A 22,980-nucleotide genomic window follows, 5' to 3' on the forward strand; every position below is an offset into this window, starting at 1 on the left:
CCATCCATGTCTTTCAGAGATACTGTCTACTCGCTGAGTTGCTTCAGCACTTTGTGTTCTCTGCAACGTCCCAGCATCTGAAGTTCCTTTTATCTACAACTTGTCTAATACATATGCTGTGAGAAGTGTAAAGGGCATTTAACACATGATATTGTGTTGCAGTCATTATCTTGATTAGTATCAGGTGTCAGAGGTTGTGGCGAGAAGGCAGGAGAATGGGGTTAGGAGGGAAAGATAGATCAGCCATGGTTGAATGGAGGAGTGGGCTTGATGGGCTGAATGGACTAATTTGACTCCTATTCCTTATGACCTTATGATCCCGTGTACCTCAAATGCTGCATTTAGAAGGACATCACTGCACTATGATATTGGCTTATATTCAACAATTTCATAAGATGGGTTAAAATAGTAGCATGATCTTGTTTACACTGCAGACAGAATAATGAAAAAAACTCCATATGTATCATACAATATATTGACGTTTTCATTAAACTGTAGGTATCATTAGAAAGACCAATGTTATAAATAGCCAATGCAACAAAATGATGCTGGTGTTTTCACATTAGACATGAGTCATTTATTCACCGTGCTGTGGTCAGACACAGTTATCAGATGCAATCTTCACACTTAAATTACCAACTCAAACGCCACGGAAAGCAGCATCAACCTGTTATTTCTGTAGCTCAGCCCTAACCCACAAACAGGTTGGGGGGGAATGTGGTCAACAGTAAAAAGCAATTCATAACTTGCAAATTCTGGGTAACTGGAACAAGAATTGACATTCAATGACCAACAATTTTCCACTCAGAGATGCACTTAGAATGTTAACCTGCTCGATTGAACTAATTTGTTTTTTTTCCAAATTTTCTATTTCACTTTCTCAGAGTAATTTGAATGTGTTTCCCAGAGACGTGGGCAGCTTTCAATTATTTGTATGTGCGATGGGAGAGAAAGGAAGATTAAAGTTTTGTTTTCACTATGTCTGAGAATAAACTATCAAGTAACATTGATTCTACTTTACACGTCACTAGACTAACATTCCCCCAGACCTCAGGAGACACACAACATTGGCATGGAGCTTCCACTCCCTTAGGGTTGCCAATCGCTTGTGCATGGACAATCACACTTCTTCCAATGTTCCCGATGCTGCCTCCCACTAGGAAGCTGCCACACAGCTGATCTGCCAGACCCAAGGCAACCCAGGTCCCTCCAGCACAGATGCCCAGTGACACTGACAGAACCTGACTAACAGCAGTACGTCTCTGCTCCCAGGAACACCACCTGCTCTCTGAATGTCTTCAACAGTTACATGAATGTGTAACTCACTATTTATCCAATAATGGAAGCAATCTTTATCCATTTCAATTATTATTTTTTTTAAGTTACAACTCCAAATGCACACATACAAAACATTTTAACTGACTTAATTAAATGAAATAAAAAGGACTTACTATTCTCTATCCTGGCATTTGATTTCTCACATTAAGTTTGATAGATTGCTGTGCTTGCCACAGGTTAACCTAGCAGGGACTCAGTTGCCTTTCTCAGATCAGCAGCTGGGAAATCCCTGGAGGTTTACGGTCCCCTGTTGTATTTATACAGTTGTTTCCAGACTGCCTCAATCTCTGTTTTAGGTCTAAAAACTGACAGATCTGTGCGAGTATCAACAGCCAAGACTCATCTTTATCACTCATTTTAATCATTTTGACCAAACGTCCATTGTAATCATTGATTTAATATATAATTAATATAATATATTTAATATATATGGTATAGCTACATCCTTCTTTGAACAAGGTATTTTGTTGATATCCTGTCTCTGCACAGCGAGATATTCAAGGACAAAAATAACACATTTCTGGAAGAACTCAGTGGGTCAGCCAGTATCAGTGGAGAGAATGGACAGACAACATTTCATGCTGGGATCGTTCTTCAGACTGGTAAGAGTAGGGGAATATAGCCGAAATAAAGAGGTGGGGGTGGGGCAAAGCTTGGCAGATAAGTCAGGAGAGGGTGATTGGGGGATGGATGGAGTGAGTGACAAACTCTAGAGATGAAAAGAAGAGAAAAGAGTGTCAGATTAGGAGATACATGGTGAAATGTAGAGCCAGGGGGAAGGAAATAGATGGAAGGGGTCGGTGGGGAAATAAACAGGAAATATGGGACTCAGGGATGGGAGATGAGGAGAGGGAGAATAGGAAAAGAGCAGGGTGATTAGCGTTGCGGGAGATGGTGGGAGAGATCTGTGTGCACAGGGATGGGCAAAGCTTAATTGGCTTTAATGTGCTTTGAAATATCCTGAGGCTTAATGTAAATATACATCCTTCCGCATTGTATAGAACAGTAAATAATATCAATGTTATAAATTCACAGGAAAATCTCTTGTATAAGTTTTTGTGGCAGATTATGCAATAGGGATTACAGCTACTCCCTGACTTATGTAATAGGCGACTTATCTAAACTCACACTTAACCAATTCACAATAGGTGGTCCTGTTTCCTGAATGACCTGTCATTATTGCAACGGGAGGATAGCGAGGGTTTCCCGTCCGCTTCATAAACATAAAAGTCTTGCCAGGCTCGCTGCTCTTCCAGTTTCCACCACTGTCAGTGCGACTCTGGGAAGGCAAAGAAGGATGAGGGAGGCGGTGGAGAGCAACTCCCAGCCGGGTCGCCGACATCTTGCACAAGGTGCACCAGCGAGCCCTTCTGCACCAACAGCCGCACCGTCCAGTTGACGCGGCCATTGTTGTGGCTCATGCTGTAACACCTGGCCGACAGGAAGACGTGGCAACTGGTGAGAGGGGTGTGAGCCCCACTGTGACCGAGCTCGTCCTGGCAGTGGTGGTGGGGGCTTGAAGAAAGCACAATAAACAGGAGTACAATGTGAGCTGCATCAAAAGACGGGGTGGGGGCAGAGGGTTAAGATGTTGGTGCAAATCAGCACCATTACTGCCTAGTTTCAAGATGATATCACACAAAGTGCTAGAGTAACTGAGCAGATCAGGCAGCATCTCTGGAAAACATGGATACGTGAAGTTTCAGGTTGGGATCCATCTTCAGAGAAACATCCCTTGTCCATGTCCTCTAGAGATACAGCCTGATCGGCTGAGTTACTCCAAAACTTTGTGTCGTTTTGTGTATTAATAGCATCTGCAGTTCTTTGTTTATACCTAATTTTAAGGTGATTCTAAATGCATACAATTTGACATGTACGGGTTTACGGAACATAAGCCTTACGTAAATTGGGGAATGTCTATATATGTCCTGAAGTTGCTCAGAGAATCTAGACATTTTTATAGGTGATAGTTTTTACCATTTATATTGGATCATGAAATGCCTGTGATACTCACACACTCCAGTGCCATGAGTGCTAAGAAGAGTCATTTCTAGCTTTGTTAGAATATTAGAACTGTCATGAGTGAGATAGTCCTTTCTTGATCTTGCACTGCCTTGCGTCAAACTATTGACCTTTTGAACACATGAATTATACAGAAATGAGAGTACATTTTGCCTCCACAAAGCAGTCATTTAATTATTGTAATCATTTATAAATGTACAATTACAGTATGCTCCATAACGTTTGGGACATGGACCCATCATTTATTTATTTGCCTCTGTACTCCACAATTTGAGATTTGTCATAGAAAAAAAAATCACATGTGGTTAAAGTACACATTGTTAGATTTTATTAAAGGCCAATTTTATACATTTTGTTTTCACATGTAGAAATTACAGCTGTGTTTATACCCCCCCCCCCCCCCCCCCCCCCCCCCCATGTTTAAATGCCTCCTTAATGCAGGTATAAGAGCTCTCAGCACCTAGTATTTCCTCCAGTCTTTCCATCACATTTGGAAACTTTCATTGCTGTTTATCAACATGAGGACCAAAGTTGTGCCAATGAAAGTCAAAGAAGCCTTTATGAGACTGAGAAATAAGAATAAAACTGTTAGAGACATCAACCAAACCTTAGTCTTACCAAAATCAACTGTTTGGAACATCATTAAGAAGAAAGAGAGCACGGGTGAACTTACTAATCGCAAAGGGACTGGCAGGCCAAGGGTGACCTCCACAGCTGATGCCAGAAGAATTATCTCTATAATAAAGAAAAATCCCCAAACACCTGTCCGACAGGTCAGAAACACTCTTCAGGTGTGGATTTGTAAATGACCACTGCCTGCAGAAGACTTCATGAACAGAAATACATTTAATTCACATGACATTGCTGTGTCCCAAACATTATGGTGCCCTGAAATGGGGGGGGGGGCTATGTATAAACACTACTGTCATTTCTACATGGTGAAACCAAAATGTATAAAAATGGCCTATATTAAAATCTGACAATGTGCACTTTAACCACATGTGATTTTTTTTCTATTACAAATCTCAAATTGTGGAGTACAGAGACAAATAAATAAATGATGGGTCTTTGTCCCAAACATTATGGAGGGCACTGTATTAAACACTATGTTGTGGAGCACAAAATGAATAATTGACAGCAATTTTATGGAAAATGACAGACTGATTTAATTAAAAAAATTACAATACATTGATTATATTCATGGAGTACAAACATTTTAGTTCCTCTGCACTTTGTATTTTATTCATAATATTCAGATCATGGGAATTGAATCAGAAGCGACTACTGGGTATACCAGACTCTCCTGAAAAGTACATCGCAGGAACAGGCCCTTTGGCCCACAATGTCGGTGCCGAACATGATGCCAGGTTTAACTAATCTCCTCTGCCTGTACGTGATCCACATCCCTCCATTCTCTGTATATGTATGGCCTTTCTAAAAGCCTCTTATTGTATCTGCCTCCACCTTTACCCGCACGTCATTTTGCCCGTCTCACCTTAAAGCTATGACTTCTAGTCTTTGATATTTCCACCATGGAAAATAGGTTCAGTCATATCACACTGCGAAAAGGCTATTTGCTCTAACCCATTTGTGCTTACAGTTATGAAAATTCAATATACTAATTCAATGTGACCTTTACAACTCAGCGGGTCAGGTAGCATCTCCGGAGAACATGAATAGTTGAGGTCTCATCACAAAATGTCACCTATTCATGTTCTCTAGAGATGCTGCCTGACCCACTGAGTTACTCCAGCACTTTGTGTCTTTTTTTGTAAACCAGCACCTGCCTCCTTGTGCCTCCTGTTTGTTCGCAGGATGTGAGCTTCAGGAATTATACTGCTAAATTTGTTCTTTGCTTAACCCAGATGCTACGTTTTAGAGTTTCAAGCCCGAACTAACACATTTCCTTGTCTTAACTAGTTAATCTTACACTTCAATCTGTTCCCCTGGTCTGTATTCTCAGTCGAGAAACAATCTAGCCCAGGAACTGGTTGCTGCCCATCTACTGATGTACCCAGTGGCAACCCCTGCTGAAAAAGTAATAACAAGAGAACCACATAAAACTGATCTTGTCTGCTGGAGGTCGACCTACTGCGGCAGTCCAGCTTTTCCCTACAAGATGTGCATTGGTCATGGAGAAAGTGAAGGTCACCTCATGAAGTGACTGAAATCAATGTACAGTATATACCATTGAAAAATAAATAAAAATTCCCCACTTCTAAGGATGGCTTCCTGACCAGAAGCATTAACTGGTTTCCTTTGCCACGGATGCTGCTTAAACTGGCTGAGTTCTTCCATCATTCCTGTTATATTTTTCAAGCATTTACAGTTTTATTTGTTCTGTACCCGCGATTCTGATTGGAAGAGACTGATTAGAAGAGCAGCAAACTCTGATTTAACTGTGAAGCCAGAAAGAATAGTCCGTTTTCTCTTTGTTCCACATTCAAAAGAAAAAGAAGTAATCCATTTAAAAATGTGGATCAACTGCTGTATTCCTGAGAAAACTGACCACAACTTCAAATAGCGGACACTCTGTCATATTTTGGGAATAGACTGAAAATAGTCATTCAGCCAATACTTCATAAAGGCCATAAATGTATAGAAAATAAGATTTGTAGACAGCCACCCAGCATGCGAGGCTGCTCTGCCACTGATAAGGTCATGATTGATCCAATCAGTGGCCATAACCCCACAATCACTTTTTCCATTGTATCCATTCACAGGATCTGGGCTCCATTGACTTCTATTGTCCATCCCTAACTGACGCTCAGATGAGATAAAATAAGCCATATTGATCAGTTTTAAGTCACATTTAAACCAGGTATGATGGGGAAAGAACATATTTACAGCCATCAATAAAAAAGCATTGGGGTGAAACACAGACCACAACTTGAGCAAATAATGCTTTAAATTCACATCCTGTAAATAAGTGAATGTTTTAATAAAATAGATAGGCTAATGAGGTAAAGGATTGAGTAAAACGGCAGATTTCCTACTTCACAGTTACACTTGTTAGCTTTTTGCTTAATACTAGATTTAGAAGCAAAAGTAATTAGTCATACAGCATGGAAACATGCTCTTGCCGACCAAGATGCAACATCTGTGCTAGTCCCACCTGCCCATGTTTGGTCCACATCCCTCTTAGCCTTTCCCATCCATGTACCTGTCCTGATATCCTTTCAATGCTACTTGCTTCAACTACTTCCTCTGACAGCTCGTTCCAAAAAACCCACCAGCCTCTGTGTGAAAAAAATTAACTTGAACTCAAATTCCCGAGCAAACACTACAATTTGTGTTCATGTCTGTGGATCTGCTAGCCCAACAAGTTAACCACCATGCCACATAGTGGTTAAATTACTGTATTTACAAAATCTGACTTGACCATACCGAATGGTGCACATTCAGCTTGTGAAACAGATAATTGCAAAGATTCACAAATGACCGAGAGAAGAAATTCCTCCATCCTAAGCCATTGACTCTATCCTGAGACAATGCACCCTAGTTCTAGAAAAGAATGGAGAAAGAAACCCAAATCAATGGTCATGCAGGAGCATGTGGAACTAAGGAAATCGTGGGATATTTTGGTCGTTGGTGCAACAATCGTTGGTGCAACAAAGTGACACTGAGCTACAAAATAAGCAGTATCTCACAAAATGGTGCAGTAGGTATGAGGAGTGAATGACCTCATCTTGCTTGTTTATTTAATGATAAGTTCGGCATTGAACTCCAAAATCATGTCAGGTGACTTAAGATTGTGTGGATGGAACAGGCAGTTTTCTGTGAGTGAATTTTGTGCTAAATTTTAGGTATGCTGCTGTATTGCTTTCATATCACTGTACATGATAGTGACAATCTATGGCATATCTATCTATATTTATCCCACACCAGTATCTCACAAAAGGTGCAGTAGGACAGGAGTAATTTTCATCTTGCTTGTTTATTTAATGATAAGTCGGCATGAAACTCCAAAATCATGTCAGGGACGAAGATTGTGTGGATGGAACCTCGTGAATTGAAAGCTCTATGCTTTAGCATGCTGCTGTATTGGTTAAGTAGCAAGACTATCTGATCTCATCTCTGCCGTTATCAGCAACACCTGCATTAAATAAGCATGGACGTTGTATTTTCCAGCCTCAGGCCTCAAATCAATAATGTTTGGACGATAATGGTCAAAGCCTCGACAATTTAACAGCATCTATGCTTGCATCAACAGTGGCTCAGAAGCAAAACTACTGACCTCATGGGAGCTGCAAAACTGCATCTGCAACGTGACAAATGAAACAATAATGCTTACAACTATTTTTCCTCACTAATGCATTGTCTACGGCAGCCTGAGTACGAGTAACCATCACACACACTCTGCTCAGATAAAGGGATACATTCCATTGTGTTTTATGCCCTACCACTGTATTAAAGAACACAAATTCAGAATTGATCTGGCAGCTTAAGCCTGGGGTTCTGTGCTACTAGCAATAGAAGTATTCTATTCCACCACATTGTATCAATTCATGGCATGGCACATCCCTCACTTTACCATGACTACCAAACCAGGCAATCAGTTCCATTTCATTGAAGGCAAAAGAGATTTCTGAAAACAACATTGGGCACATATAAAATTGGAATCATCGTTAGGGTGACACAGTAGTGTAACGATAGAGCTGCTGCCTTATAGTGCCAGGGAGCCGGGTTCGATCCTGACAATGGGTGCTGTCTGTGAGGAGTTTGTACGTTCTCCCTGTGACCACAAGGGTTTTCTCTGAATGCTCTGGTTTCCTCCACACTCCAAAGACGTGCAGGTTTGTGAGTTAATTGGCTTCCGTAAAATTATAAATTATCCCGAGGTGGTGCTAGTGTATGGGGTGATCGCTGGTCGGTGCAGACTCAGTAGGCCAAAGTGCCTGCTTCTACGGTGTATCTCTAAAGTTTAATCACCTGAAACAACTGCAACACAGTGTATTAACAGTATGCAGCAAAAGATAATCAGCATTCAGCAATAAGCAGAAAGAAAAATTAATGGTTCAGGTTGAATCTCCAGAATCTGCAGATTTTTTTTTGCTTGAGGTAGACCTGAGCAATCCCACAATCAATAGATCACTTAAATCCTCCAAAATCACAGTCATGAATGGTGGTGGACAATTAAATGGCAACAGGAGATAGAGGCTCCAAGATCATTTATATGCTGACGGATGATGGAACATAGCACGTGACTGCTAAAGGAATGTCTGAGCTTGCAACGATCATCAGCTAGAACAGATAGATCTCAGATCACCCTCACGTCCACACCATTATAGAAGCCATTCTTCAGGCAATTTGTGTCACCTCACGTGGCATCAAGAAATTCATGTTGAAGCTTTGTAAAACATTGGCCGCATTTGGGGTATGCAGTTCTGGTCTCCCCATTACAGGAATAATATGAAGGCTTTGGAGAGGGTGCAGAAAACGTTTATGAGAACAGTGCCTGGATTGGAGGAAATTAGCTATGAGAAGAGGATGGACAAACTTGGATTGCTTTCTCTAGAGTGTCGGAAGCTGAGGAAAGATCTGATAGAAGTACATAAACTAATGGAAGGCATAGATAGTGTTGGGTAAGAACCTTTTTTTTCCCAGGATGGAAATTAAAAAAAATAAGAGGGCCTAGTTTTAAGGTCAGAGGGGGAGAGTTGAATAATGATGTGTGGGGCATGTTTTTTTTAAACACATGCCCCCCTTTTTTTAAGTGGTGAGTTCCTGGAAGGCGCTGCGGGAAGGCAGATACAATGCTGCTGTTAGACAGGTACATGAATATGTAAGGATGGAAGGATCTGGATCACATGCATGCAAAGGATATTAGTTTAACTTGTTATCATGTTCGGCACAGGCTGTGTTCCTGAGCTATTCTATATAGTGCTGAGTACTCCAGAACTGGCCACTCCTTTAGCACAAGGGTTTCAGTATCGTTACACTGGGATTGGTCTCGTCAAGTTACTTTTATTTCTATAGCACATTTAAAAAACAACTCTCGTTGACCAAAGTGCTTTACATTGGTGGAGGTACTAATGTTATACAACAATGGTTCATAGATTAAGTACATACATAAATACATACATATAGCCCTCCCTCAGATTACGTCAAGACAGGCTTGAGAGTAAATATGAGTTTTAAGTCTCGACTTAAAACAGTCGATGGAGGGGGCAGTTCTGATGGGAAGAGGGATGCTGTTCCACAGTCTAGGAGCTGCAACCGCAAAGGCTCGGTTGCCCCTGAGCTTATGCCTAGACTGTGGGATGTTCAGTAACCCCAAGTCGGCCGATCTGAGGGACCTGGAGGTGGTGTGGTGGGTAAGCAGACTTTTGATGTAGGTGGGGGCAGGCCATTAACATTGGTGTTAAGGGCTTTGTAAACAAAAGGATCTTGAAATTTATTCTGAACCGCACAGGGAGCCAGTGGAGAGAGGCCAGCATCGGGTCCCTTTTTCGGGTACCGGTCAGGAGTCTCACTGCGGCGTTTTGGACCAGTTGCAGGCGGGACAGGGAAGATTGGTTGATGCCAGTGCAAAGGGAGTTGCAGTAATCGAAGCAGGAGGAGATAAATGTGTGGATGATCTTTTCGAGGTCGTCAAACTGGAGGAATTATTTTATTTTAGCTATCGTCCGAAGCTGGAAGAAGTTCGCTTTTTGCACGGCATTGACTTGTTTGTCAAATTTCAATGCTGAGTCAAATATCATGCCAAGGTTTTTGGCATGGGGTTTGAGTAATGGGGTAAGGCTTCCAAGGCTGCCTGCTATCATTTTGATTGAGTCCGAGGGGCCGAGAAGGATGACCTCAGACTTACTCTCGTTTAGTTGGAGGAAGTTCTGGGCCATCCAACCCTTTATATCCTCGAGGCAGTGGATAAGGTTAAGTAGATTAGATCGGTTTTTGGGCTTCAGGGGGAGATAGAGTTGTGTATCGTCTGCATAGCAATGGAAGGAAATGCCGTGCCTTTCAATGACTTGGTCTAAGGGGAGCATATACAGGGAGAAGAGAATGGGGCAAGGATGGAACCTTGTGGAACCCCGCAGCAGAGGCTAGCTGGGGAGGAGAAAGAGTTGCCTATGTTAGTAGAGAAACTCCTACCTTTGAGGTAGGAGATGAACCAGCTCAGGGTCTGAAATTGATGGTGAAACAAAGAGACATCAAAAAGATGTGAAATATGGATGTGTTCAAGAAGGAACTGCAGATGCTGGAAAATCGAAGGTACACAAAAATACTGGAGAAACTAAGCGGGTGCAGCAGCATCTATGGAGCGAAGGAAATAGGCAACGTTTCGGGCCAAAACCCTTCTTCAGACTGAAGAAGGGTTTCGGCCCGAAAACATTGCCTATTTCCTTTGCTCCATGGATGCTGCTGCACCCGCTGAGTTTCTCCAGTATTTTTGTGTACCTGTGAAATATGGATGATGTGTGCTACATGGAAATTAAACAAAAAATAGAATGTTGGAAATACCCAGCAGATCAGGTACTCTCTGTGAAGCGAGGAAAACGTTACAGCAGCTCTGATCTGTATTTCACAGCTTTTACATGCCCCTTTGTTTATTTCTATCTAACTGCCCTCTGTTGGACAGTTTTAAGAACATGATAAAGCATTGGAAATGTCCTCGTTCTTCAGGGAACGGGGATTCCCCTCCGCCACCATAGATGAGGCTCGCACCAGGGTCTCATCCATGCCCCGCAACACTGCTCTCTCTCCCCATCCCCGCACTCGCAACAAGGGCAGAGTCCCCCTAGTCCTCACCTTTCACCCCACCAGCCGGCAAATACAACACATAATCCTCCGCTATTTCCGCCACCTCCAACGTGACCCCACCACTCGCCACATCTTCCCATCTCCCCCTATGTCTGCCTTCCGCAAAGACCGCTCCCTCCGCAACTCCCTGTATCTCCTCCAACCTCATCTACTGCATCCACTGCTCTAGATGTCAGCTGATTTACATCGGGGAAACTAAGCGGAGGTTGGGCGATCGTTTCGCCGAACACCTCCGCTCAGTCCGCAATAACCTACCTGAACTCCTGGTGGCTCAGCACTTCAACTCCCCCTCCCATTCCCAATCCGACCTCTCTGTCCTGGGTCTCCTCCATTGCCAGAGTGAGCAACACCGGAATTTGGAGGAACAGCACCTCATATTCCGTCTCGGTTGCTTGCGTCCGGATGGCATGAACGTTAAATTCTCCCAATTTTGCTGGCCCTTGCTGTCTCCTCCCCTTCCTTAACCCTTGAGCTGTCTCCTCCCATCCCCCTGCCTGCCATACATCTACCACCTGTCCAAGATAAACAAACAAGACTGCCCGAGTAGATCCATAATTTCAACAGGTTTTTGTTCTATAGACCTTATTTCGTCACACCTCCACTCATCTTTTTTCGCTGATCCAGTCTCTTCCCATATACTCTTGTGAGATTTCCGATAATGTCTGTCACGTTAGCAGCATGAAGATTCTATCAGGATCATTTTCACCAAAACCTTTCATACCTCTGCTTCACACCCAGGATTATCTCCGAGCCCTTTGTTAGTTCTTTGAACAGATGTTCACACACACACACACATATAAAATGCTGAAAATATTAAGCAACGTTGGCAGCAACTATGGAGAGAGAAACAGAATTAATGTTACAGGTCAAAGAGCCTTATCAGAAATTAAAAAATGAGAAAACAAGTTTTAATAATTGTAGAGAAGGTGGGGGAAGGGATGGATGGGACAAAGGGAATATTTCATGCTGCTATCCAGGATATCATGTTCGGAAAGATACACAAAAAATGCTGGAAGAAACTCAGCGGGTGCAGCAGCATCTATGGAGGCGAAGGAAATAGGCGAAATTCGGGCTGAAACCATTCTTGAAATTGATGGGGGGGGGGGAGTCTTGAAGGAAAAAGGGAGGAGGAGGAGCCCGATGGCAGGGAGATGGGAGGAGCCTTCTGCTTCCTAATCATAGAGCTTCTGCTTCCTAATCATAGAGCTATAGAGCATAGAACAGGATCTATGGTCCATCAGATCCATGCTGATCATCAACCACCCATTTACATTAATTATATGTTAATCTCATTTATTTTTATTCTTCTTACATTCCCAACAATTCCCCTCAGATTCTGCCACTCATCACACACAAGGGGCAACGTACCCGCCAAGCTGAACATCTTTGGAAATGGGAGGAAAATGGAGGAAACTCACAGTCAAAGAAAAAACATGCAAACCCCATCCTGACAGCACCCAAGGTCAAGATTAAACCCAGGTCTCTGACACTGTGAGGCAACAACTTTACCAGTGCCACTGTGCCACCCCTGTTTCTTAAATGAGACAGGTGCAATTTTATACATTTTCTTCAATCTTGTTGATCCTATTCCGTTGTCAAAAAAAGACACAAAGTGCTACAGTAATAGCCCTGTCCCTTGGTACGAGTTCATTCTAAGAGCTCTCCCGAGTTTAAAAAAAAATCAAACTCGTGGTAAGCACGGAGAATGAACGTAGTGGGTATGTCGGAGCTCTGGGACATCTCTTAGCGGCTCGTAACGCTAACGGCAGGTGCTCGGGAAGACTCGCTAATGGCAGGTAAGCACGGGAAGACTCGTGAAGATTTTTAAACATGTTGAAAGATGTCCACGAGAGCCCCGAGTACCGACGAGTGGCCATTACCATAAATCTCCGAGTTCGAATCAGGGCAAACTCGGGAGAGCTCTTGGAATGAACTCGTACCATGGGACGGGGCTTTAACTCAGCGGGTTTGGAGGCATCGTTGGAGCTCATGGATAGGCAACATTTTGAGTGAGGACCCTTCTTCAGACTCTGAAGAAGTCTGAAGAAGGGTCCCAACTGGAAACATCGCCTATCCATGTGGTCCAGAGATGCTGCCTGACCTGCTGAGTTACTTCAGCATTTTGAGACTTTCTTTGTAAACCAGCATCTGCAGTTCCTTGTGTCTACTATTCCATTGTCAACTGTACTGCTTAAATAAGTCGTATTGCCTCGTAGAATCGTGGAAGAAACTCATTTACATAAGGGAGGATAGATACAAAATGTGGATTTTGCTTTTTCTCCAACGGCAATAGTTTGTAATGTTAACATCTTGTGCCCCATCGTGGTTCCTTCTGCTCACTCTGTCAAACTGTCTTGTTCCAGGTTCTCCACTGATAGGCCTGGCCAGTGTCCGACTTTAGCCATGCTCTGTTGGAGCAAAGCACTGAAGCAGAAGGTTAGACAAAGCAATTACACTACTAGCAGGCAAATTTGGCTCAGTCTCACAAACCTGCAACCTTGTTCTAAAGCAACATGACTGGATGCCCTGTTTAATTTTACTTTGTGAATTAATTGTTAATATGTTCAAACGTAATGAAGATTTTATATTTCACTGCAAATAACCTAGTTGCAAATATTGTTTGAAATTCATGATTGCATTAAAATCACTCAGAATTCTGAATAGATTTAATTTGTCCGAATGGGTGACCCAGGAAATAAATGTTTTATTTGTTGCTTGGCAACATTATGAATAATCCAGAGATAAATATGCACATCTTGCCTTTGGCACCTCACTGCATCCACCATGGGCAAAAAGTGCATAATTAGTACAACAGAAGTATTTTTATGTTTCAGTGAAAATGTGGTAAATAAATGGAAAAGCCAGTGACATTTTACTTCCTGCCCATTATTTAATTATGTAACAATCGGTTCCGAGAGAAATACCATAATTTTAGTTATGGAACAGTTAAAGAACAAATTAATGTATGAACACAAATTTGTACATTTCAGATATAAATATATATATTTTTAAAGTCAAATGAATTTCAACATCACGATATTAGGGTCTCAGGAACAAACAGCAGGATTTATATTGGAGAATAAAGAAATTAAACAAATATTTTGCGCCTGTCCTCGTCGATTTGAGAAACAGTAGAGGTCTAGAGTAAATGAGGAACTCAACAAAATCAGCGTTAGTAAAATCAACTAGTTTTGGAGAAATTAAAAGGGAATGATAGCCAATAGATTCCCAGGACCTGATGATATAGTCCAAGAGATTTTAAGGAGGGAGTTATGAAGAGAGTAGATGCACTCATTGGTTGTCATCTTCCAAAACACAATAGATTCTGGGGCAGCAAATATATTCCCACTATTCTTGAAAGGAAGGAGATAGAAATCAGGGAACTGTGGCTTAAAACACAGTGTTGAAGGAAATCAATGGGCCAGCCAGTATCGGTAGAAGGAATGGACAGACGCTATTTACATGGATACATAGAAAATAGGAGCAGGAGTAGGCCATTCGGCCCTTCTAGCCAGCACTGCCATTGAATGTAATCAATGCTTATCATCAACAATCAGTACCCTGTTCCTGCCTTCTCCCCATATCCCTTGATTCTGCTAGCCCTAAGAGCTCTATCTAACTCTCCTTTGAATGCATCCAGTGAATCGCCCCCCCACTGCCTTCTGAGGCAGAGAATTCCACAAATTCACAACTCTGTTTTAAATAGCCTACCCCTAATTCTTAAACTGTGACCCCTGGTTCTGGACTTCCCCAACATCGGGAACATGTGTCCTGCAGCTAGCGTGTCCAATCCCTTAATAATTTTATATATTTCTATAAGATTCCCTCTCATCCGTCTAAATTCTAGTGAATACAATCGTTCCCGCCATCCCGGGAATTAACCTCGTGAACCTACGCTGCACTCCCTCATTAGCAAGAATGTCCTTACTCAAATTAAGAGACCAAAACGGCACACAATAATCTAGGTGTAGTCTCACCAGGGCCCTGTACAACTGCAGTCTTTGTTCTATACTCAAATCCTCTCGTTATGAAGGCCAACCTGCTGTTTGCTTTCTTCACTGCCTGCTGTACCTGCATGCTTACTTTCAGTGCCTGATGTACAAGCATGCCCAGGTCTCGTTGCACTGCCCCTTTTCCTAATCTGACACCATTCAGATAATAATCTGCCTTCTTGTTCTTGCCACCAATGTGGATAACCTCACATTTATCCACATTATATTGCATCAGCCATGCATCTGCTCACTCACCCAACCTATCCAAGTCACCCTGCATCCTCATAGCATCCACTTCACAGTTCACACTGCCACCCAGCTTTGTGACATCTGCAAATTTGCTGATGTTACTTTTAATTCCTTCATCTAAATCATTAATATATATTTGTAAATAGCTGCGGTCCTAGGACTGAGCCTTGCGGCACCCCACGAGTCACTAGCTACCATTCTGAAAGGGACCCGTTAATTCCTACTCTTCTAACCAATTTTCTATCCATGTCAATACCCTACCCCCAATAACCTGTGCTCTAATTTTGCCCACTAATCTCCTGTGTGAGACTTTATCAAAGGCTTTCTGAAAGTCCAGATACACTACATCCACTGGCTGTCCCTTATCCATTTTACTTGTTACATCCTCAAAAAATTCCAGAAGGTTAGTCAAGCAAGATTTCCCCTTCGTAAATCCATGTTGACTTGGACCGATCCTGTTACTGCTATCCAAATTCGCCGCTATTACATCTTTAATAATTGACTCCAGCATCTTCCCCACCACCGATGTCAGGCTAACTGGTCTATAATTCCCTGCTTTTCTCTCCCTCCTTTCTTAAAAAGTGGGATAACATTAGCTACCCTCCAATCAACAGGAACTGATCCAGAATCTATCGAACATTGGAAAATGATCACTAATGCGTCAACGATTTCTAGAGCCACCTCCTTGAGTACCCTGGGATGCAGACTCTCTCCATAGCCTGAATGTTTTTTTTGTATCTAGGACTCTTATCTTCCTCCCCCTTAAATATGATTTAATGGCTATATTTAAGAGGGAGTTAGATGTGGCCCTTGTGGCTAAAGGGATCAGGGGGTATGGAGAGAAAGCAGGTACTACTGAGTTGGATGATCAGCCTTGATCATATTGAATGACGGTGCAAGCTCGAAGGGCCGAATGGCCTACTCCTCCACCTATGTTCTATGTTTCTATATATGCAGCAAATAGCTCTAGAGAATCCCACGAGTGTCAGGTCGGGATCCTTCTTTGGACAGAAGTAGGCCTCTCTTCATTACAGTTCAGAAGAATGAGAGCCAATTGTATTGAAACATTCAAACTTCTTGAAAATGTAAGATGCAGGATAAATGCTTCCCCTACTTTTGAAGTCTAGAACAAGGAAACATTACCTCAAAATCTATGATAGGCAATTTGGAAATGAATGAGGAGAGATTTCTTCACTTGAAAGATGGTGAATCTTTGGAATTCTCTATGCCAGATGGCTGTGGAGAATAGTCATTGATTGAATTCAAAATAGATATTCATGCATGCGAAGGAATTGAAAGATGGGGGGAAAAAACAAGAAAAGTGAAAGAATTAGACTTGTCTTATCGGACAAACAAGAACTTTTTGATAAAATATGGGCTCCATTCATTAATTATCTGACGGGATAGATTGGCCCAGCACGAAAACCCAACTGAAACTTGAACTCAGGATTAGATGAAAAGTCATACTTTATAATCTACGAACCTATCTCCAATGACGTATTATAAGTAATCCATTCCACCTTTTTTGTTTTTTTTGATATTTGTAACTCTTTTTTCTCTCTTTCTCTCTTTTTCTATATAAAAAAAAACACTAGAAGTAATCGACAATTGAAAATTTTAATAATGTATGACTGATGTATATGAAAAGTTTTTTTACTATAATATGTAACTATACTTTATAATATGTCTACTTCTAATAAAAATATTTAAAAATAAAAATTAAAAAAAAAACAGGAAAAGTGTATTTGAGGTTGAAGAACGCCATAATGGCAAGAGAATGCATTAAAGGCAAATATTGGGCCATTGTCATTTAAGACTGCCCCACTATTCAATACAATTGTGGATGATCCTCTACTTTAATGTCATATTTCTGTGCTCTTTCCATAGCCTGAATGTTTGTTTTCTATCTAGGACTCAATCTTCCTCCCCTTTAAATATATTCCGCAAATAGCTCTCTGGAGAATCCCACAGGCTCACCACCTTTTGATTGAAGAAATCTCTCCTCACCCAACAATTTCCTGTGACTTTGATCCTATGTTCTAGATCCACCAGCTCCGTCCCTTTTGAATCTCCCAACTAAATCACTCTCCACTTCTAACCATCAACAATATTTTTGTCTCGTCACTTTTGGTAAATCATCTTAATTCCAGCTCCCCTGGCTTACGGGCCATTCAGCAATAGGAGCGTTTTTTCCTCTCTTATTCTGTGAAGTTAAAATATTTCTCTCGGCCTCCTTGTTCAATTGAAGGAAGATGATCCCATTTTCTTCACTGCATTCAACTAACTAAAGCTTTTATTTCCATAAATATTCTTGTAAATCATTTCTGAGCTCCTCTCGAAGGCCCTCATAGCTTTACTGAGGAGTGGAACCTGGAACTGGATACAGTACTCCAGATTCAACTGAACTCAGGTTTTATAAAGGTTCAGACAAAATGTGTAGGAAGGAACTGCAGATGCTGGTTTAAACCAGTTGGTCACAAAAATCCGGAGCAACTCAGCGGGACAGGCATCATCTCTGGAGAAGGAATGGGTGACGTTTCGGGTTGAGACCTTTCGACCCAAAAACGCTGCCTGTCCTGCTGAGTTACTCCAGCTTTTTGTGTCTATCTTCTTTATAAAGGTTCAGATGGTTTCACTATAATGAATATCTCACAACTTGCCTGGACGAATGCAGCAATGGCATCTATCAAGAACCTCCAAACTATTCAAGTCTGCTTGACTGCACACCAGCACCCCCCTCCCCCCCCCCCCCCCCCCCCCCCCTCCACCTCCCCCCCCTCCCGTCCCCCCTCACCCCTGTCACTTTTATTCCACGGTATTCAATCTTAATGACAAGCGTATCATGCAAAATTTAATCAAATGTTTTTTTTGAAAATCAATATGCACCATAGCAAATACATTTGCTTCATTGACCCTATTACTTCATTTAAAAAGTTTAATTAACGTGACAGAGTTTTATTTGCCTTCAACATGTCCGTATTGTCGTGTTGTTGCATTAGGGCATGTCAAGTACATGGAAGACCAAATAATCTTTTTGTCAAGTAGCTACAATTTCCCAGTCAACACACGGTTACAGATTTCATGAGCGGGTATTACAATGGAGACCAATTTGATAGGGATTTTGATCTGGATGAGGCTTGGAACTATAATCAATTTTGAAGGAATAAGTCTTTGGTTTCTGTTGATGTATGGTCTCCTGAGCCTTTGCTTCCTCATTGCAATCCATCAGCAGTTCATGTTACCTATGTTCATAACTCGGGTGCTAAATTATAATCGTCAATTAAGTTGCCCTTTACTCTGCATATTGTGCTAATGATTTCAGTAGACTACCCTCAAATTCCATTTCTCTGCTCTGTCATGTGGAATAATGCCAGTTAGCTTACATTATTTGTTGTTCAGTAACCTCTGGCAATCTTATAGCTGCATCTGTCATGAGATTGATAAAGCATTTGTCAACCCAGCATCCATTCTATCTGAAGAAGGGGCTCGACCCAAAATGTCACCCATTTCTTCTCTCCAGAGATGCTGCCTGTCCCACTGAGTTACTCCAGCTTTTTGTATCTATCATCCATTCTATCCAGTTACTTATATATTTAAACAACCTAATCCCCGCTGTTTACTGCAACAGCCACCTTGACATTCCTTCTTTAGTTCAGCTGGGAGAGCAGAGGACTGTTGTGGACAGTCAAGGCATGTTGACGTGGGTTGTTAATTTGTCTTTGGTTTGAACGGGTGTTTCCTCTTCAATGTGGTTCCCCATTTAGATGGCCGAGTGGTTTAAAGTGATGCATTCAGGCATTGTCCTCTGCAGGCATGGGCTTGAGTCTCTCCTGATATTCAAATTAATTACACCTGTGGTGTGGTAACACAGCAGTCTGCACTACTACTTTGCAGATCCAAGGACCTGGTTTGATTCCAACCTCTGATGCTGTCTGTGTGGAGTTTGCACGATCTCCTTGTGACCATGTGAGTTTCCTCCATGTGCCATGCTGGTAGGTGAGTTAATTGGCCATTGTAAATTACCTCAAGTGCAGCTGGATGACAATAGGATTGCGGGTGAGGTATAATTGATGTAAGAAAAATTACGTGGTAAAATCATTTTTGCTGTTACTGGGAAATGAGTGGGGGTTCATGGGATTGAACTGGGAGCAGACAAACTCAATGAGCCAAATGGCCTTCCATGTTGAGAGAAATGTAAACACAATTATAACTATTATCCGCCATCCAAAGAGATGTGATAAAATTGGCATTGATAGAAATTAAATCTGAAAATGATGTAAAACAATCAATAGCTACTGATTATAACAGATGTTTAAGTGTCTCCCGGTCTCCGGGGATGAGGCAGCCGCTACAGTAGTACAGACCTGGGTTGACCGTGGGGCGTTTCGGGTCACGTTTGGCGCCAAACGCGAGCTTCGGTGTGCAGACGACATCCTGGAAAAAATGGCCGGTTTTCGGAGTTTTTCGGTTTCCGGAACTCAGTGGAACAAGCAGCATCATAGAAACATACATAGAAAATCGGTGCAGGAGGATTCTCCCCATATGAGGATTCTCCCCATATTCCTTGATTCCACTAGCCCCCAGAGCTCTATCTAACTCTGTCTTAAATCCATCCAGTGATTTGGCCTCCACTGCTCTCTGTGGCAGGGAATTCCACAAATCTCTGGAGAGAAGGAATGGGTTACGTTTCGGGTCGAGACCCTTCTTCAGACTGAGAGTCAGGGGAAAGGTTAATGGGAGATATAGATGGCGATAGAGAGTGATATGTAACAAAGACATGAAAGATAGGCAAAAAAGTAACAATGATCAGGGAAGCAGTCCATTGGTAGCTGTGAGCTGGGTGAAAATAAGTATACAGCCAATAAAATTCACCAGGATGCCAAACTGGTACAACAACTAGGGTGGGGGAAGGACGGAGAGAGAGAGAGGGAATGCAAGATTTACTTGAAGGTAGAGAAATCAATATATCATACCGCTGGGTTGTAAGCTGCCCAAGCGAAATGTGAGGTGCTGTTCCTCCAATTTGCATTTGGCCTCACTCTAGCAATGGAGGAGTCCCAGGACCGAAAGGACAGCATGGGAATGAGTTAAAGTGTTTGGAAACCGGGAGATCACAGAGGTCCAGGCGGACTGAACAAAGGTATTCAGCGAAACAATCATCCAGTCTGCACTTGGCCTTGCGTTGTTTTGCCCTATCATCCAAAGCTAAAATCACTGTACCCAGAAGGAAACACTCACCTGGAGACAAATCTTCCACAAAACACCCTAATGCCCCTTTCCACTTAGGAAACCTGAATGGAAACCTCTGGTGACCCAGCCCGCAACCCAAGGTTTCTATGAGGTCGCCGGAGGTTTTGGTCACTCGCCTGGAAAGCCTCGACCTGGATGGACTGAAGCATGAGTTGCATCTACCGATCCTATAGGATCTTTGCTACCGACCGCACATACACAAACACATCGCAAAGGAGGAGCGCTGTCTGCGCGATGAAGGGGAAGGTAAACGGCTGCCACAGAACACGGTAAGTCCTTTAGAGAGTGCTGGAGGGAGGGAGAGAAGGGGGGAGAGTAGGGGAGAAGGGGGAGAGAAGTGGGGAGAAGGGGAGGAGAAGGGGAGAGAAGGGGGGGGGAGAAGGAGCGGAGACAGTTTTAAGAAGTTTAATAAAGTTAGCGAGCATTTTAGCTATCGGTGGGTCTTCTAGGTCCTGAAAACTCCAATGAGCCAATCAAAATGGCCGGTCAGCGAAGGAGATGGCCTTCGACTGCCTGTAAATAAAAAACGACCCCACTCCACTGGCTTCGACCAAATGGCAACCTATTTTTAGTCGCGGCTGGTTTTGATTTTGTTGAAACAATCGAAGCAACCTAGATGAAGTCTTGACCACGCGGAAACCACTTTCGACCATTGGGGAGAGTGACCAAAACCTCCGGCTACCTCATGGAAACCTTGGGTCGCGAGCAAGGTCACCAGAGGTTTCCGTTCAGGTTTCCTAAGTGGGACAGGGGCATAAAATTACATTTGGATTTTTAATGAAAGACAAAGAACTGTGCCATTTAATAAAAGTCTCAATTATCCCATGTTCCTTATCCAGCAAGGCAAGTTTAGTGATTTTAAAAGTTAATTTGAAAATCCAGGTCGCTTAATTCAGCCAAGCCAAAAGGTTGGATGCTTTTGACATATAGTTTGATTAGGGAAAAAATTGAAGAAGTTTTAAACATCAAACATTGGAATCTCAAAAAGCGAGAGTTATGTAAAATAAAGAAGTCTCCATCATACTAATTGAAAGACAGTACACAAAAGTCAATATCCTCATGGTTTGTCGATAAAATTGCTTTTACTGAGACAATAGAATATGGATGTTGTAATATCTTGTCACTCTCCAAAGTAGGACAAACATAAAGCACAAAACCAATACGAATTTTGCACTGGAAGAAATATCATCCTTTGGATCATGCACCACTGGTAATGAGGTGTTTAGCATAATCACTAATTTCAAAGCATGGCTCATATTTGCCCTTATGTTGTTTTTGTTATTGATACCAATGTAACAATTACATAATTCATTCAGTATTTTTAAGTAGTGTTAATGTCAAGCTGAAACACTGAAACACTAACCAAACAGTGTCAATCCTGCTATCTACCAGTTATCCAGTTTGATAACCCACCAATGTAATGTAAGCCATCTTTAACACAATAATTTTCAAGAAATCTATCTTTTCAGATTGCCTATGATGAATCATGAGAAATACTTTGGAATTAAATCTCAATTTCTCTGCTCTACGGTATGCCATTTCCAATCACTAAAATGAACAAATAACAAAACGCTAGATGATGAGAGCACAAAGGTAGACAAAGAGTTTTCACATTAGGAATATACAATTTTCTTTACGTCGACTAGAGAATTAAAAATATGTTTGAGCTGTGATCTTATAAAATCTGCAATTCCACCTCTCAATGACCATGAAAGCATTGAAGAGAAATAAATGTAATGGCTGACAATATAATATTACTAGACTAAGTGGGACCCGTTGGGTCCCAGCATCACACGGGAGGGCTGGTCCCCCATAGCAATATTCCACCTCTCCACCAATTCCAACTATTGGTGGCCAGTGGGGGGGTGGGGCTTTCTGGAGCGCTAGTATGGGTGTTGTGGGCTGAAGGGACTGGTTTCCAGAGGGCTAGTATAGTGGGCCGAATGGATTCTTAGGCTGGCAGCTCAGTCACCCAAGCTTGTTGTACTTGCAGCTCACGCACTCACGGCTGGTGGGTTGGCAGGGCTATTCCTTGAAATTCCATTTCAAACAGGGTGCAAGGCCACCAAAAATAAGTGCAGTTTCATACCATTTCAAGCAGGGTGCGGGGTGGGAGATTGCAACCTTCACATGGTCCGCCCTGTTTCGACGAATGCAATCAAGCTGGCGTGCACAATCAAGTAAGATCAAATAGAACAAGTTGTCCTACAACTTTAGGCTGTGCACGCCATTCGCAAGAAGAAGCAGGGTGCAAGGCCACTAAGGACAGCGAGTCGTGACCTCGCCCTCCTCCATCTTGCAGAGACTGAGCCACTCCCACACTTCTGGGTTTTATAGTCCCTCCCCCCTCCCACCAGAAGGGGCG

At 42.3% G+C, this 22,980-nt stretch overlaps 1 protein-coding gene across 1 annotated transcript in view; it reads right to left on the reverse strand.

Moving 5' to 3' along the window:
- The window catches only part of LOC129709921 (inactive phospholipase C-like protein 2), a 251,709-nt gene that overhangs the window by 72,409 nt on the left and 156,320 nt on the right, over nt 1-22,980 (reverse strand). The window lies entirely within an intron of this gene.

Source organism: Leucoraja erinacea, chromosome 2 (genome assembly GCF_028641065.1).
Source record: "Leucoraja erinacea ecotype New England chromosome 2, Leri_hhj_1, whole genome shotgun sequence".
NCBI lineage: Eukaryota > Metazoa > Chordata > Chondrichthyes > Rajiformes > Rajidae > Leucoraja > Leucoraja erinaceus.